Below are 18162 nucleotides of genomic sequence, written 5' to 3'. Positions count from 1 at the left end.
CTTTCAAGTTAAATAATTTAATGCTATCAATTTTATCATAGAATCTGTATCAATCTTCATGATTTCAAATAAAATTTACTTTTATCATTTGTTGTTTCTGTATCAATATTTCAAAATAACCCTTATTCTGATACCACTTTTTTGATCGGTTAAAAAGTTGGGGCAGGCCTTTTTAATTTAAAATTAATAATCATTAAAACTCCAAAAACCTGTAAAAACAAACAATGAGAATCTAGTCCTGTAACTGGAACTGAAACTCAACGCAGTCTCTCTCTTTTCTCTTTATCCTCCTTCATCTCCACCCATTTGCTCTGTATCCGTCGCAACTCAGCAAAGATTCTTCGTAGGCACAACACCATCTTCCTCAATAAACTCAGGCACTTTCTTTTCCAAAGATTCTTCCATTTTTTTTTTTTTTTGGTTTTCTTTCTGTTTCATTTTCATGAATTTTATTTTGTTTTGGTTTTGAACAGTTTTCATCGGTTTCACGAGATGGCAACAGAGGGAGGCAAGAGCTATGCCAGGAGAGACAAACTCCTGGAAATCGAGTCAAAGGTTAGAGTTTGGTGGGAAGAAAAAGATGTGTTTAAAGCTGAACCCAATGAAAAACCACCTCAACCAGGTGAAAAATTCTTTGGGAACTTTCCTTTTCCTTATATGAATGGTCTTTTACATCTGGGCCATGCCTTTTCGCTTTCGAAACTCGAGTTTGCTGCTGCTTATCATAGATTAAGAGGTGCCAATGTGTTATTGCCTTTTGCTTTTCACTGTACCGGTATGCCAATCAAGGCTTCAGCTGATAAACTTGCTAGGGAAATCAAACAATTTGGTGATCCACCCATTTTTCCTCATGAGGTAGTAGATGAGGAACCTAACCCAACAGAAGAATCTGACCCAAATGAAGATGCCAATGTGGCGCCTGATAAGTTTAAAGGTAAAAAGTCTAAGGCGGCATCTAAATCTAGCGGACAGATGTTTCAGTGGGAAATTATGAGGAGTTTTGGACTTTCAGATAGTGAGATATCAAAGTTTCAGAACCCGTCTGAATGGTTGAAGTTCTTTCCGCCATTGGCTGTTCAAGACCTCAAGGCTTTTGGATTAGGTTGTGATTGGAGAAGGTCATTTGTGACCACAGATATGAATCCGTTTTTTGATTCGTTTGTTAAGTGGCAGATGAGGAAGTTGAAATCGATGGGTAAGATTGTTAAAGATATGAGGTATACTATATATTCTCCATTGGATGGTCAGCCATGTGCTGATCATGATAGGGCAACTGGTGAAGGAGTTCAGCCTCAAGAGTATACTATTATTAAAATGGAAGTGGTGCCACCTTTTCCAGCTAAAATGCGTGTTTTGGAAGGGAAAAAAGTGTTTTTGGCTGCTGCAACATTGAGGCCTGAGACCATGTATGGGCAAACAAACTGCTGGGTTTTGCCTAATGGGAAATATGGAGCCTTTGAAATCAATGAAACTGAGATATTTATTCTGACTGAGAGAGCAGCACTCAACCTTGCTTATCAGAAGCTCTCCCGCATCCCTGAAAAACCTACTTGCTTGGTTGAACTGACTGGTTATGATCTGATTGGTCTTCCTGTAAAATCTCCTCTCTCATTTAATGAGATCATATATGCTCTTCCAATGATGACAATTCTAACGGACAAAGGTACAGGGATCGTGACCAGTGTTCCCAGCGATGCTCCTGATGATTATATGGCCTTACATGATTTGAAAGCAAAACCCGCTTTTCGGGAAAAGTTTGGGGTGAAGGATGAATGGGTATTGCCATTTGAGATTATACCCATCATTGACATTCCAGAATTTGGAGACAGGGCAGCTGAAAAAGTTTGTGTGGATCTGAAAATCAAAAGTCAGAATGAGAAAGAAAAGCTTGCTGAGGCGAAGAGGTTGGTGTACTTGAGAGGTTTTACAGAGGGAACCATGACTGTTGGAGAGTATGCAGGAAGAAGAGTCCATGAAGCTAAGGCACTGATAAGGACCAAACTGATTGAGACGGGCCAGGCAATAATTTATAGTGAGCCTGAGAAGAAGGTTATGTCAAGGTCTGGTGATGAGTGTGTTGTGGCTCTTACAGATCAATGGTACATCACATATGGTGAACCGGAATGGAAACAACTAGCTGAGGAGTGCTTATCCAACATGAATCTATACTCTGATGAGACACGACATGGCTTTGAACATACTTTAGGATGGCTGAACCAATGGGCTTGCTCACGATCCTTTGGGCTTGGGACTCGCATTCCTTGGGATGCAGAATTCCTTGTTGAGTCATTATCCGACTCAACCATTTACATGGCTTATTACACAGTTGCTCATCTTTTACAAAATGGGGACATGTACGGAAAAAGTGCTGATCTGGTTAAACCTGCCCAGATGACTGATGAGGTCTGGGAATTTCTCTTCTGTGGTGGTCAGTATCCCAAATCTTCTGATATCCCATCCTCTGTTCTTAACAAGATGAAGCAGGAGTTTGAGTACTGGTATCCATTTGATCTTAGAGTTTCTGGAAAAGACCTTATCCAGAACCATTTAACATTTTGCATCTACAATCACACGGCAATCATGTCCAAGGATCACTGGCCTTGTGGATTCAGGTGCAATGGACATATTATGCTTAATTCAGAGAAGATGTCCAAGTCTACTGGAAATTTCAGGACACTGCATCAGGCAATTGAGGAATTCTCTGCTGATGCTACAAGATTCTCTCTGGCTGATGCTGGGGATGGTGTAGATGATGCAAACTTTTTGTTTGAGACTGCCAATGCTGCAATCTTACGGCTTACGAAAGAGATTGCATGGATGGAAGAGATTCTGGCTGCAGAATCGTCTTTGAGGACAGGTCCCCCATCTACCTATGCTGATCGGGTGTTTGAAAATGAGATAAACATTGCTGTCAAAATGACTGAGCAGAATTATAGGGATTACATGTTTCGGGAGGCTCTCAAGACTGGCTTTTATGATCTTCAAGCTGCCAGGGATGAGTATAGGTTCTCTTGTGGCAGTGGGGGCATGAACCGTGACCTTGTATGGCGGTTTATGGATGTGCAGACTAGGCTGATCACTCCAATCTGCCCTCACTATGCGGAGTTTGTTTGGAGAGAACTTTTGAAGAAGGATGGCTTTGTGGTGAAAGCAGGCTGGCCCACAGCAGATTCTCCAGATCTGCAACTCAAGAGTGCCGATAAGTATTTGCAAGATTCCATTGTGTTGATGAGAAAGCTGCTCCAGAAGCAGATTTTGGGATCAAAGAAAGCTAATAAGAAAGGTGCTCCTGTTACATCGCTAACTGAGGACAAGTTAAAAGGCCTAATCTTTGTGAATGAGCAATTTGAAGGATGGCAAGCGGAGTGTTTGCAGATTCTCCAAAGCAAGTTCGACAATAAGACCCATACTTTTGCATCAGACGGGGAGATAATGAACGCATTGCAGGAGAGCACTGTTGGTCAGGCAGCAGACTTTAAACAGATCCAGAAACGTTGTATGCCATTCTTGACGTTCAAGAAGGATGAGGCTATTAAAATTGGTGCCCAAGTCCTGGATTTGAAGCTGCCCTTTGGAGAGATTCAGGTCCTTAAGGAGAACTTGGACTTGATCAAAAGACAACTTGGTCTTGAAGAGGTAGAAGTCTTGTCGGCCACTGATCCTGATGCTTATGTTCAAGCTGGTCCTCATGCATCCCTGCTAAAGCAGAATCCTCCATCCCCTGGAAATCCGACTGCCATCTTCCTGTCAAGGTGAAGGAACTTTGTCATTTTAGCATGCTATGTTACGTCGAGGAAATGTTTTTTTGTTGGACTATTTGGTATCAGGCGTTCTAAATTGGTGTTTTCTCTCTGCATCTGTGTTTAATTGGGTGTTGAACAGCGAATGGTCACTTATGCTTAAATAAAAATTGAGTTTATTACTGTATGCAGGTAAAACATTTTATTGCTGTCTTCCAGAAATATTGCATCAAAATGCTGTTGTGACATGTCTTTGCTAACCTATGTGTTTTTCCTATTTTGTTTTGCATTTAAAGTCAAAGACTTTTTTTTTCTTTTGATATTTTCTTCTATCAGTTTTGCTTATTCATTCCTATTTGTTTTTTTAAATTCCAACATTATTGACCTGGTTCTTACTGTTAATCGCTCCCAATTGTACGAAAAAACACCAATGGTGTTTCAAAAGCAAGAAAAAGAACAGGTTTCCAGTTCAGTTTACTGAGTGATCAGTGCTTGCATTGTCGCAATCCGGTTTCTAATGATGATGTGGTAGGAATCGTTTTCTATTGGTCATCCAAATAAAACATTAATAAAAAAAATTTAGTAAAAAAATTCTTGTTTTGTTACCATTTGAATTTAACATGGTAGTGCATGGAAAACATAGCTTAAGACAAATGATTTTTTCTTAAACATTTCTACCACTACAAAAGGTTTTATAAGAATTTCATTTTTTTTTAGAAGAATTAAAAGAATTCTATTGTATTGTCATTACTCTTTCAATCTCATTTTTTTTTTCAAAATTATATATTTTTTTAAAAACCTAAAATTCTTAATTTTTTTATATTCCAAACTTTTTTTTTCATAATTTTTTATTTTTTGATATTAAAAACTAGGAATTATATATTTTACAAAAAATTAAAGTTAATAATGCATGTTAAATCTCTCTCTTTTTTTAATTCCAAAAAACAAATAAGAACATAAAATATGAAACAGAAGGAGTATCAAATATGAAAAAATAAAGTTGTTAAATGAAAAAAAAAATGCACTTTCAATTGCTATAGTGATTAAAAAAGTGTTTATTGAACGAGTAAGTACAAGCGTATAACCCTACTACTTTAGGTAATTGCAAAAATATTCCTCAATATAATGAAATTAGACATTCACCCCACAGGGACGTATTTGACATGTAAAAGAAAATCTTTCAGTTCTAGAAAAAGAAAAAATAATGGACCGTTAAAACTTCCTCTTTTCTTGCCTTAATTATCGGATCCTTTGGTTTACTATTTTTCACTTCAAATGGTACACCAGCAAAACGTGGAGGGTGATGATGATGATGATGACCAGCTTGATTATAATAACATTAATGGCACGGGAGGTATTGGACTCGTTGGTGGAAGAGCAATTCGTGCTTGTTCTCCTATGATAATTTAATGTTACGTGATCTTAGGGGTAGGGTGTCGGATACAAGTATGTGTTCGAAATATGATGGTTTTGACAATTTTTACATTAATTTTAAGATTAAAGTTTCATATCAGTATGAATAATGAACTGTTTAAGAAGTAAAACAATGAATTAAAATATCTTTATATGTTTTTTTTAAACTTACCCCATTATCAGTTCTGTCATAGGCACTTTTTTTTAATGGGCATTTTCAACACTATTTGGCTATGCAAGAGCTTGGCATTGGAAATAAATAATTCTTACTTCTTACCACCTGGGTTTAACTTTGTAAAATCCAGAACAAAAACTTGGCTCAAAGGCGAGTTCCGCAGGCAATGACACAACAACTAGCTGATGAGGACAATGATGAGGATGACATTTTAGTGACTGGCACGCCAAGTATAGGGCTTGGTGGTGGAAGAGCAATGCAGTCACGCTCTCCTATGGTAATTATATCGAATTATCTAATACTAGGAATTTGGTTTAGGTTGACCTATGCTATGTTAGTTAAGTGAGAGGTAAGAGAAAAAAGAGTGAGTTGAATTAGGCAAGTTAAAAGACACTTTGCTTAGCTATGATCATGACTCAATTAAGTTGCAAAGGAATTTGTTGAATAAGATAATTCATAGATGTCTAATCGTTAGTTTGTAACTTCTGTGACTTACACATTACATGCAAAAGCCTGATGCTACCAACAAATATGTTCTCAGTGGACTAGCACTGTATAATTTTGCAGACTAAAAACATAACACAGAAGCGGCTGCCACAAGTTACTACACGGAAAGCATCTGATAAGGGCGATGATGAGGATGACCTTTTAGTTAGTGGCAGAGCAAGCATTGGTATTGCTCGTGGTAGGGCAATGCAGTCACGCCCTTCTATGGTAATTATGTGATTTCCTATTATGAATTTGTTTTAGCTAATTTCTTGCTTGTCATGCTAATGTGAGAGAAGAAGTATGAGCTTGAGCAGACAAGTTATGATGTGAGTTTAAGGAAAAGATTTACGGTTAATGCTGGAGTTTTATGCTACTGAGAAATGCATTCTTATATGGACTTCCATTCGTAAACACAGGCCAAAACTATGGCTCAAAGGCCTGTGCAACAAGTAGCACAGCAACCAGGTGATGAGGACAATGATGTGGATGACCTTGCAAATAATAATAGTTCAGCGAGTGGCACAGCAACCATTGGACTTGCTTGTGGAAAAGCAATACGTTCATCTTCTCCCTCGGTAATTTGTCTGTTAACTGAGTATGCTCAGTTATCTAAATTTTTTGTTTGTTTAATGCTTATATTACTTATGAATGTAATTCTTACTTGTAACTTTAAATTTGCTATTAGTCAGTTCATATCAATCAGGATCAACCACCATCTACACGTTCCACACCAGGCAGTCAAACCTCTCTATCTGTCAACAATATGGAGCAACCATTATCATCTTATTCAAGTGGCCAACCATCTCACTCTATCAGCTCTGTGGAGCAACCCATGTCTCCTTATTCCATTTCAGGCGGACAACCATCTCTGTAGAGTTCTGCAGAACAGCCAACTGCTGGCCGGTTATCTCCATTAACCAGATCCATAGAGCAACCTTTATCTGCTCGTTCCACAGCATCAGGTCGCCAACATTTAGGAGTCAAGGCAGTTCCTGTGATACCTCATACAGTGCCTATGCCACTGAAGCCAACCTCATCTGTTAGTTCAACAGAGGCTTCAACTGATAATCGGAGAGATAAACGGTATATCATAGCTCTAAGCTGGTGTGATTTCAGTTTGAAGGATGAAGTTATCATCCATATCGTAATCCCCTCCAACTTTTTTCTTTCGTCACCCTTATTTTTTTTTGTTAGTTTTATACATATAATGTGAATTTTCCCTTTTAACTTGGTCTTTGAAGTTTTAGATATATTAGAAAGAGAATGAGGAAATCTGCCATCAAATGGAGCAACTTCTCTGATTCGTGATTTAGAAGCGATTGAGTGTCATAAATTTAAACAACATTAGGAACATTCTTATATAACATAGTCACAAGATAATAGATATATATGAGTAATTCGGGTCCTTATGTTTTCATCTCTACAGTAAGAAAGGCTTTGTTGCTGCTCTTCCAGTATTCAAGAATGCATAATGCCCTCCCCTGGAAGTATTTAAGCCCATCACCATCATGCGTTTTTCTCAATTAATAATGTTAGGGTCTCAAGATCCTGGGATCATGTAAAATGCCCATTGCACTGGTTTAGGTTCTTTCTTTGTTTCATCTATAGTGCTCTAAAATTTATAGTGTAAGCAGATTGTCTTCAGATTTTGGGAGTATGAGCAGCTTGAAAGATAGGGGAAGAAAGCAGTCTACTTCTGCTTTACAAGATGAGGTACAGTTACGTTAAGCTAAATATGTGTTTCCTTCTAGCATATATTAGTTGCAATTTTATTTTTTTCTTTTTTGTTTCTAAGGAATTATTTGAAAGCAGGTGTATAGGTCATCATATCTTCTTTTTCAAAAACCTTATTAATTTGTTCAAGTCTGAACACTTCAAATTTCAGTCTATGTGATCAAACACATGAAGAAGCTTAGCAAAATGTTTATTTTTATCTTCCAGTAATGTGGTGTGAATTTCATGGCAGCTTGATATGCTACAGGATGAAAATGAAAGTTTAATTGAAAAGGTGATTCCAGCAACTTTTTTCTTCTTTGTTATGTAACTTGTTCTATTGTTGTATCTAGTAAAGTTGTATGAAAAGTTTTATTTGGAAAATGATATTGTATTCATGCACATCAATTTGGCTCTCCATCATCTTCAAGCACTGAGCCAATATCCTAAATTGTTGCAACAGTTATCTTCAAATGAACGGGCATAATCTATCTGAATACTGGCATTTGGAGATAACTTTTGCAACACCATTTTCTCCCAAAAACTCTGATGTAATTAGGTTAGCCAACTAAGTGCTTTGGCCTACGGAAAATGTTAATAATAGTCTTATACTGTTATTTTTGGTGCTCCATCATGATATTTGCCTTCCCAGCTCCAACTTGCAGAGGAGAGGTGTGAGGAAGCAGAAGCAAGAGCTCAGCAGCTTGAGAAACAGGTGAACTTTTCTCAGTTTAAAGAAAACTAAACAAGATAAATGTAAATGAACTTTATACCGCTCCAGCAAGCAAAATTATGTATTTGTTTACTTGATTCATAACATGTTCTATATAGATTGCTAATCTTGGAGAAGGTGTAACTTTAGAAGCACGTCTTTTAAGCAGGCAAGTTTCATGGCTTACAAGAATTTAATGTTATATTGTGATTTATTTTTCCTTTTTCTTATCCGCTATTTGTCTTCCTCTTCAGAAAGGAGGCAGCCCTGCAGGAAAGGGAGGTTTGTACTTCTAAAGAGTGCCACTCTTTTCTTGTCTCAAACTAATCTGCATGTGTTATCAGTCTCATTATGCATGGAAAATTACATAATACTCGATAACTATGAGCCTTAAAAGACATTCTTTTGTCTTGTAAGTGTGTGTTTACTGAGTTTATTTATGCTTATTTCTGCATCTTTTTATGCATCTCTCTTTGTGAGATGGTACTGATTTCATGCATAGAGAGGTTTATTATATACACCTGAAGCAGGCATGTGCATGAAATTTCTAGCATAAATTTTAAAATGAGAATCTGATATGTAAAAATAAATGCCGTCTCAACAGTCAATAGACACTAAGCACAGAAGTAGGTGTTTGCTTTAGATCTGTAGGAAGGATTGCCAGAGGTCATGCTTAACACCTTCAATAGTTTCATTGCTTTTGTAGATCTAGCTAGTCCTGCTTTGTTGCTTATAACTGACTTCTTTTTGCAAAAATCATTGTGCTACTTTAATTCTTTTACTTTTACATTTTAGTCTGGACATGGTTTATGAACTGCAGCTGAGTAGCATATGACATTGTTCTTCTTGCAGGCTGCTTTAAGAACTGCAACGCAAACTCATGGTGGTATACCCGAACAGATTGCTTCTCTTCGGACAGAGGCTGAGGTATTTTGAAATTTTATGTTGTATGCTCTGGCTTTTTCTTTTGAATTTTACCATTCTTAAAAAGGGGGAAATGTTCTTGCTTAACTTAATTTTCTCTGTTCTTAAATTGTGAGCTAGATTGCCAGAGATGAAGCAACATCTGCCTTAGATAAGCTCCATAAAGCGGAGTGTGAAATCAAATCTCTGCAAACAGTAACTCAAAGGATGATGCTGACTGAGTAAGAGATGGTTGACTTTATTTCTAATCTTGCAGATATCATTTTGTCAGTTTACTCCTTTATGTCATAGTTACGTAATCTGCAGTTTTCATCTTAGGAAGAGGTTGTTTTAAAGAGATGCTGGCTTGCTCGTTATTGGAGTTTATGTGTGGAACATGGTAAAGTGTTGATATTTAAATACGTGAAATTCCTGATTGTTTTTCAGTTGATGCTGCTGTATTGGATAAACAGTTGCCTCTATAATCACCATAAAAGTTAAAGCACTGCGTTCCAATATAAATGGTTAGGTGATCCTGAGAGTAATTACAGTTGCAACTGCAGTCAGTTTCTTTAATGTGCAAACCCATAATTCTGTCTTTGTACATTTTGTATGAAGCTGCTTAGATTTCTCAAGGACATGTCCTTTTGCAGGTATTCGGGCAGAGATAGCTGGGGCAAAACATGAATATTGGTCATCATTTGCTCCTCTTCCCGTTGAGATAGTATTAGCTGCTGGGCAAAGAGCCAAAGAGGAGGAATCTTCATGTAAGATTTCATTTGATATGCATGCTTTAATTCATCCACTTCCCCATATATTCCATCTGACCTTTGATAGGATTTAAATAATAAAGAAGGGGAGCTGTTTAGGTGTAAAAGTGGAGTGACGCTGAAACCGAGAAAAAAATTAAAAAAATAGAAAAAAAAGAGAGTTGTCTGATTTAATTTAATTAAAATTTTATGAGTAAGTTATGATTTTGTATTTTATATTTTAAACAATAAAAATCAAATTTAAAATTTTTTACAAATAAATTTAAAATATATTTATTAAGTCATTTATTTAGTGAAATTTTTTAAATTATTTTTTTAATTGTTGATTAATTTTAGTTTAACTAAAAGATAATTTTATATATTTATTATTTGATAATAAAAGTTTTTTCTATATTAGAAGAGTTTTTAAATAAATTTTGATGTATTTTATTTTCCTACATTATTAATTATTAATTATTATTTATTGCTGTAAATTTATTATGATATATTGTTTTGTTTGTCACTTCATATCCAACAAAATTTAAAAAAAAATACAAAGAAACAGCAATAAAACAGAACCTAACCAATTAAGAGAGATATTAAGTGAATATAAACATTTAATTTTGTTCGAAATAATAGATTATAAGTGACAACAATATTCTTAATGTTTTGATGAGTGGCAGTAACCGGAAAAGTCCTATGACTAAGTTTACAGTGTTCGACATATGATGGATATAGTGGCTTTCATTCATGCATGGAAATAACCAGAAGCTACATTTACCTTTCCAAAATTATGCATGTTCACGTTCAGTATGGGGACAAATTTTGTGTGCTTGTGCTAATGTGGAGCAACAACGGTTACACCATGTGATGGAAAAGTTCATAGCCGAAAGTCATGGTTGGCAAATGGAACACATCTGCTCACTTTTCAGCTATCAATGTCAAAGCTGGAACTATTGAACTGAAAAAAAAAAAACCTAGCACAAGGCATGACAAAAAGGAAATTCCTTGACAAAAGCTAGCCGGTTGCACATGCACGTGTATATTGTCTTTTCCATTGACAAGGTCAAGGTCTCCCGAAGCTTTTCCTGATGGCTTTCGACAAACCGTGCCAAGCGAACTTCCTCAATAGCAAGGGAAGTTATCTTCTCCAAAACACTTTCTGCAATCTCGAATAAGAATAATTCATTCATATCTGAACTCTGAAATCAAAGAAAAGACGAAGGGTATTAAGTTAAAAGACAGGTTAACGATCTCTTTTTCTCTGAGCAGTTCATTGACTTTGCCTTTGAGCCAGCCAATTGATCTTCATATATAGCTTTCCAAGATGTATATATTTTCGAATAATTTATTCATTTGGCGAAAACTGTACACAGACGACTAGACGTTGACGATCCATCCACTCCCCAACAAGTTAATAAGATTTCTCTCTATCAAATTTCTTAATATTGTGGAACTAATCAATTTAAAAAAAAAAAAAATTTCGACGAAGTCTTCCTCCTTCACGCTAAGTTAATAAGAGGATTTTGATTACTATTCTACTTCTTTGTGTTAAAGTTAATTTGAATGAATGATAAGGATGATTTTGATTAAATTAAAAATATTAATAAAAGTAAAAATAATTATAATAATAATAAGAGTAAAAATATTAAATATAAATTAAGTTATAGTGAGAATAAAAAATCATATAAGATATTAAATTAAAAATTATATATAATAAAAAATTTTAAAAATTTAAAATTTATAAAATTAATAAATAATTATAAATTTATTCAAATAATTTATGTCAAATAATAATTTATTAATAAATAATTGATAATTAATAAAAATAATAATTTATCAAATAATATTTTTATTATATTAAATAAAAAATAAAATAAAAAAGTTAAATTATAAAAATATTTGTTTGTCTCTTCAATACAATTAAAAAGGTAAAAAAAAAAAAGCAATCGAGCGTTCATCCATTAAAACCAAAAAATTCAACGAGTAAAAGTTGATTCCGTGATGGACATCCAATTGCATGTTCAATGCGTTTGCACAATTTTTCATGCCAAGTGCATTTATGCTAGGGATAATTTTGAATCCAAATCGCGATTTAATTTATAGTCACCTTTTATAGACCTCCTCGATAGACAATAATGGATGAATTTATGCGAAATGAAGATATTTGAATGAGATAATCGTTTAATCAATGAATCAGAACACGACAAACAGCTGAAGCAGAGTGTATAAAAAGATATAAGTCTTATACTTTAACATCGAGAAATTTTATAAAATTATATTTAGGTGATAAAATAATTTATATCTTAGAGATTTTAATTAATTTTAAACAAAATAAATTTTTTTAAATAAAAAATCAGATCGAAAGTGGATTGGATTTCCTTTTTCTGTTTTTTTTCTTTAAATTGGGTTTGAGTTGAAGTTGGATTTTAAGTTGTTCCAACTCCACTAGATGCATGTATATAAAAAATATTTTTATTATTTATTTAATTTTATGTTATATATATTATATTAATAAAATAATTATTTAATATTTTAATTTAAGGTATTGATTTAATAAAAATTTTATATTATATATAACTAAGATATAATTTATATTTAAAAATAATATTTTATGAATATTATATTAAATTAAAATATTATATTAATTTTGAATCGAAACAAATTGGTTGCAATTTATAAATATATTAATCGAATTGAATAAAATAATATTTTAATGTCAAATAAAATTAAAATTGAGTGTAAAAATTAAAAAATTGAATTGAAATTAAATTAAATAAAAATTAACCTTGATTTAACCAGTTATCATCCTCCCTTATGCTAATTACAAAAATATGGGAACACTCACAATTAATGGGTCAATTCCAAGGATGATTACATCAAGTAATGCAGGTACATCATCTAATGAAAGGTGCAATAACACAATGATGGTATTAGACTTAGATTTAGATGGACCACAGAGTGATGATAGTGTAATAACTCTATCATTTTATTTAATGAAAGATGCAATAACACTATCATTTTATTTAATGAAAACGACATTTTTGGTTTGTCTGCCATGCCCATTTCAAAGGAAAGGAAACATGAAGGAAACAGCTAGCTATATATAAAACAGAACCTAACCATTCAAGAGAGGTACCGAGTGGGCATTGTAACTTTAAAACAACCTAAACAAATTTTTTTCTCAATTTGTTTTTCTGATGTTCTCTTTTTTTCCCCGTTTTTTTCTTTAAATGTGATTTGCTTGTTATAGGTGTTGGAAAAGGTTGTGATGTCTGCATGCGTGAATTTTTGGATTGATTTGAGTTTTAGTAAATTTTGATTGTTGTTTTCTTTGTTTTTCCACCGTTCATTCTTTTTCAGACTCAATCTTTCTGTTTTTTTTTTTCTCCTTCCAAGATTTTTTTTTTTTTTTTTTTTTGCAAAAAGTCAGTATTGACATAAGGTTGAACAAATGATGAATCTCCACCCATAGTGTCACCCAACTATGCATCTCTAGTTGAGTTTCATTTTATGATAGATAATAGATAGATGACATATTCTTATTCTCAACTTGCTTTGCTAGTTGGAACATATAAAATGGTACACATTTCAAGTAATCATTTTTCTGGTTATACGCAGCCATACATTTTATAGTATATTTCCATAAAGTCCATAATGCATAAAGTCCTTAATTGAAGCCAACAAAACATTGGCACAAAGACTCTAAATCAAACAAAGTAAAAACTAAAAAGCTTCCAGCTAGCGCTAGCCTCCATACCGACAGGCTTTGGTTCAATCATCCATCATGAGAGCTGCATGCAGTAGTTCAAAACTAAATGAAATGAGTTAAAAATACAACTCAAAGTAATTCCGAGCAATGTTCCAAAAAAAAAAAAAAGCTAAGTTCGAATGAATCTTGTGGAAATGGGTGGATTGAAGTCTCACATGCCGCTCCTTTATTCTCACCAAAGCATCGACTTCAAAATTTACCTGCGACCAAAGGTACAAATCATTAAAATTTGCAAATGTTGTATGCATAATACATGCGTAGAGAGGAACTTATATGGTCAATTTTAACTAGCAATGAAGAGATAAAAGATAAAGAAATTAATAAGTACCACAAACCATACCTGGTAAATCTTCTGATCTTAAATATGAACCTCTTGGATGTGTGCTATCTTGGACCAACCAGCACCCACTTCGGGTTGATATTTTTCACTCAACGTAGGACATTTTCGAATCTGTAGTTGGGTGAGCAAGGTGAGGCGATCCAAACCATCCGGAAGAGAGGATAATTTTGAGCAGTCAAGAATCTCAAGTTTTTGAAGTGATCACAGATTTTGTAGCCATTCCGGTAGTATCTCAAAGTTGGGACAGCGGTGAATTTTTATAAGTTGCAAAGTGCTAGCAGATCTATCAAGAAGCAATCGCGGTAGATCCTCCAACTTTGGTGCACCTCGTATTTCCAATTGCTAAAGGCACAGGTGAAGGTCCCAGTCTTCTCTTTCTTCCAGTTCCATGCGTAAATTGATTATTGGGCATTCAACTATAGTAATACACTCCAGCTTGGTTAGAAATTTCAGACTTCGTGGTAGTGAGACTAGTTTAGAGCAACATTTTATAGTCAAACTTCGAAGTGATGTCAGGTGTTGCATCCCTTCAAACAAATATTCCTGCAACTCACATCCGTAGCAGTACAAGAACTGAAGAGAACTCCAACATCCTGGTCGAATCTCACTTATATGCGTAGTATCTATTTGGATTTGCTTTGAATCTTATAATTACACATCGAAAGTTATAACAGTTTTGAGTTTATCTTATATCTCATATCGAGAGCTTAATAAAATTATAAAGGATTTCACCCTTATAAATAAAATGTTTTAGTTTTGGTTTGAGAGTCTTAGAGAGTTAGACACCAAAAGAATAGTTAAATAAGTAGGTTATTAAAATGGTATAATTAAGTTTTGGGTTAAGTTTCAAATAAAAATTTTTGGAGATTTTTTTCATTCTAAAAGTTTCATAGTTATAAAAATTTATTGTTAGTTGATTGAGTTTTGAGTAAACCATTTTGATTTGGGTCAAACAAAATATGTTTGTGTTTTTATTCTTGATTTGAGCTTATTATTTTGTGTATGTGGGTACTGTGTGTGGGTGTTAATTTCCCATGAGTATCCCCGGTTAGATCTAGGAATCTGAGATTGACCAAACTTTGCAAATTGCGAGGCAGTTGCAATTGGCAATCAATATCCAACAATCTTAATGTCAACAAGCTTTGAAGCTTATAGATAGAACGAGGAAGCTTGCTCATTCTATAACACCTGGATAAGTCAAGATATTTTAAATGCTTCAAGGTGCCAACGGAATTGGGCAATACTTCCAAAAATGAATAGGAGAGATCAAGTAACCGCAGGAACTTGAAATTCAAGATGGAAGCATTTACAAAATGTTCCTCAATTATCCTATTTCTTCCTGAAGAAGGTAGGATCACCAAAGTCCGCACACCTTTTAAATTCTTCAAAAATGACTGTGGAGCTCTCAATGGATTATCACCCGAAAATGACAGATGTCGAATATGATCAGCAGCATTTATTGTATGAGGATAAATTGTTAAACAGTCATCTTGAGACACATTTGACAAGAGATCATGGATTAGGTCATGGATTTTAAATGTGTAATATGTATATTCAACCTCGACATCTTGGACAAAACCCCTCGACCATAATTCTTTGAAATATCATAACCCAACATCTTCCCACTCTTCGTTTTGCTTGGGGCTTTCAGTAAGTCCAATGGCCATCCAGAATTGGATGATATAATCAGTATCATAAATAGTATCCTTTGGAAACAATGACAAACGAGTTAGGCACCTTTGCAAATGAGATGGCAAATGATTATAACTCAATTTCAGCATAGGTAGAATGTCATTTTCATTTTGATCAAGTTTCCATATGTCGTTATCTTTTATAAATTCCCATTCATGTCGCTCAGTTTTCAGTAGAGCAAGCTCCCTAAAGTTCTCACTGCCAATGGAACCCCTTTGCATTTTTTCACAATTTCATCACCAATTCTCATAAGGTTTGGATATACTTTCTCATCTCCTTCCCTAAATGCCCATTTTACAAACAAAGATAGACAATCTTTGTGACTAAGACCTTTCAAGTTGTACGGAGCAATAGTACCCACTATCGAAGCAACTTTTGAACTCTGTGTAGTCACAATGATTTTACTTTGTTGAAAGTTACCCATTGTCATCAGTAAATCTCTCAGTTCCATCCATTTTACATGATCTTCATTCCATACATAATCTAAAACGAGTAAAAAAGTTTTACCATTTAAAAGCATTCGCAAATGAGTTTGCAATGCATTAACTGGTAAACCATTACATCTTTCTCCCGTAATGGAGTAAATAACATCACAAAGCAACCTAGCAAGATCAAACTCATCTGACACACACAACCATATTTTCAAGGGAAAGACCCTAGTGATCCTTTCATCGTTGTACACAAGTTGAGCAAGCGTGGTCTTCCCTAAACCTCCGATTCCAACTATAGGGATAACGGGGATATTTTCAGTATCGATTGGCTTGATTAAAAGATCTATGATGTTTTCTTTGTCTCGATTGCGACCTATCACATTAGAAGGTATCACAAAGCAGTGGGTATCCCTGAGAATAACACGCCGGTTCTCAACTTTCTCTTCAAGTCCAAGATTAAATTTTTTGAAATCACTAGCTATCGCATCTAGCTTTTCATTGATCTTTTTGATTTTATGACTCATCCTCAAAGGGAATGCAAATGGAATAGAGAGAGCAGGTAATCGTACCAATTTGTTGGTGGTGCTTCCACAATTGATCAACTCCTTTCGCAGCGCTTCACACCTGAATTCATCAAGCACATCCTCAGCATCATATAAGACGTCTCTAAGCTTCCCCAAACTAAGGCGCAATGTGTCGTTCTGGTGCTGCCGTTTTTCAGCATCTAACAGCACAGCATTATGTAGGTCATGGTTTCCTTAAGCCTTCTCAAATCACTATTGACATTCCAAAGCGATAGAGTTTCTTTGGCAGCCAGGGATACTATCTTTTCCAAAATCTGTTCTGCAACGATGGCCAGAAATGATTCCGCCATAATTAAACTCTGGAGAGGTAATCAAAGGTAAATGACAATTGAGTATAGTATTTATATTGAAGTTTGTTTCCGGGAAATTAAACAAGTGAGTTTAGAGTAAATATTTTATTTTAGCAGCCATCAGTACTTTTATACTTGTGGTTTGGTTGATGATCAGCTACATCACCACCAAAAGAACAAAAAAAAAAAAAAAAAAAAAGCTTTCAATGTTTGCACAATGAAAAATGGATGCTTTCCAGGAATCACGGCATCCACCCTATCGTAACGCGAGGGACACCCACGGACACGCAAAAAAAATAAAAAAATCAGTGAGTGTATCGACGGACACGAAACGAAATGCATTTTACTTGAAAATTTTTTTAAAGCCGAACTGATAGAAAACTAAACGACTGATGGATTCCATATTTAGATTTAAGCATCACCTGGTGGAAATAATATGGGTAATGAACTTAATTTTATTGCAATTAAGAATTTTTAAGTATGGTCTTAAACTTAATTCAATTATTTAATATGGGTATAATGTAAATTTTTATTTTGGGTCTAATTTACATTGAATATTTTTACATAGGTAATATTTCTTCCTTTTTTTTTCATTTTTGAGTCGTTTCAAAATATATATTTTTCAAAATATCTGAATACCTTTTATTTTATCTTTATACTTAAAATTTATTTTTTGACAATAAAAAGGTATGATACTTCAATATTATAAAAAATTAAAATTATAATATTAAATACAAAAATTAGAATTTTTTAAAACAAATAAATTGAGAGAAGAAAGAATATATAAAAATATTTTTATTATCATTAGTATTGTGTTGTATGAATACCTCATAGAGTTTCACTTTGATGCAACAAATTATTCAATTTACTGATAATTGAAAATTTTTTTAAATAAATATCCATTTTATTTCACACGTTTTTCCGTCGTGTAAAACAAGTAAAAGTCACATTTTATAAGACTTTGCACACGACTTAGGGGTGCATTGATTGTTATAGTTAAGCTGTTATGCAGCACGAATGGTTAACTTTAAATAAAGTTTTAGTTTTTGAGTTTTGTAAATAAAAAAATAATTTTGAAAGAACTTACGAGATTTGATTCAGTTTGATTTTGAATTAATCGAGATCCAAAATTATTATCGAACGTCGAAAAATTTCATAA

General features: G+C 34.2%; 3 pseudogenes across 1 annotated transcript; 2 read left to right on the top strand and 1 right to left on the bottom strand.

Moving 5' to 3' along the window:
- Positions 1–215: 215 nt before the first annotated feature.
- LOC149518181 (leucine--tRNA ligase, cytoplasmic pseudogene) lies at positions 216–3927 on the top strand (annotated as a pseudogene). Its single transcript, XR_016343652.1, has 2 exons — positions 216–377; positions 474–3927. The product of XR_016343652.1 is annotated as a leucine--tRNA ligase, cytoplasmic pseudogene (transcript).
- A 2767-nt stretch (positions 3928–6694) lies between these two features.
- On the top strand, positions 6695–10039 carry LOC149518180 (uncharacterized; annotated as a pseudogene).
- Positions 10040–14332: 4293 nt separating this feature from the next.
- On the bottom strand, positions 14333–17003 carry LOC149518179 (putative disease resistance protein RGA1; annotated as a pseudogene).
- Positions 17004–18162: the final 1159 nt, after the last annotated feature.

The sequence above is a fragment of the Durio zibethinus genome, chromosome 7 (assembly GCF_047325235.1).
Source record: "Durio zibethinus cultivar Kanyao isolate XHJ-2024 chromosome 7, ASM4732523v1, whole genome shotgun sequence".
Taxonomy (NCBI): Eukaryota; Viridiplantae; Streptophyta; class Magnoliopsida; order Malvales; family Malvaceae; genus Durio; species Durio zibethinus.
Note: the sequence above shows the minus strand (reverse complement) of the source record. Positions and strands in the feature narration are given on the sequence as shown.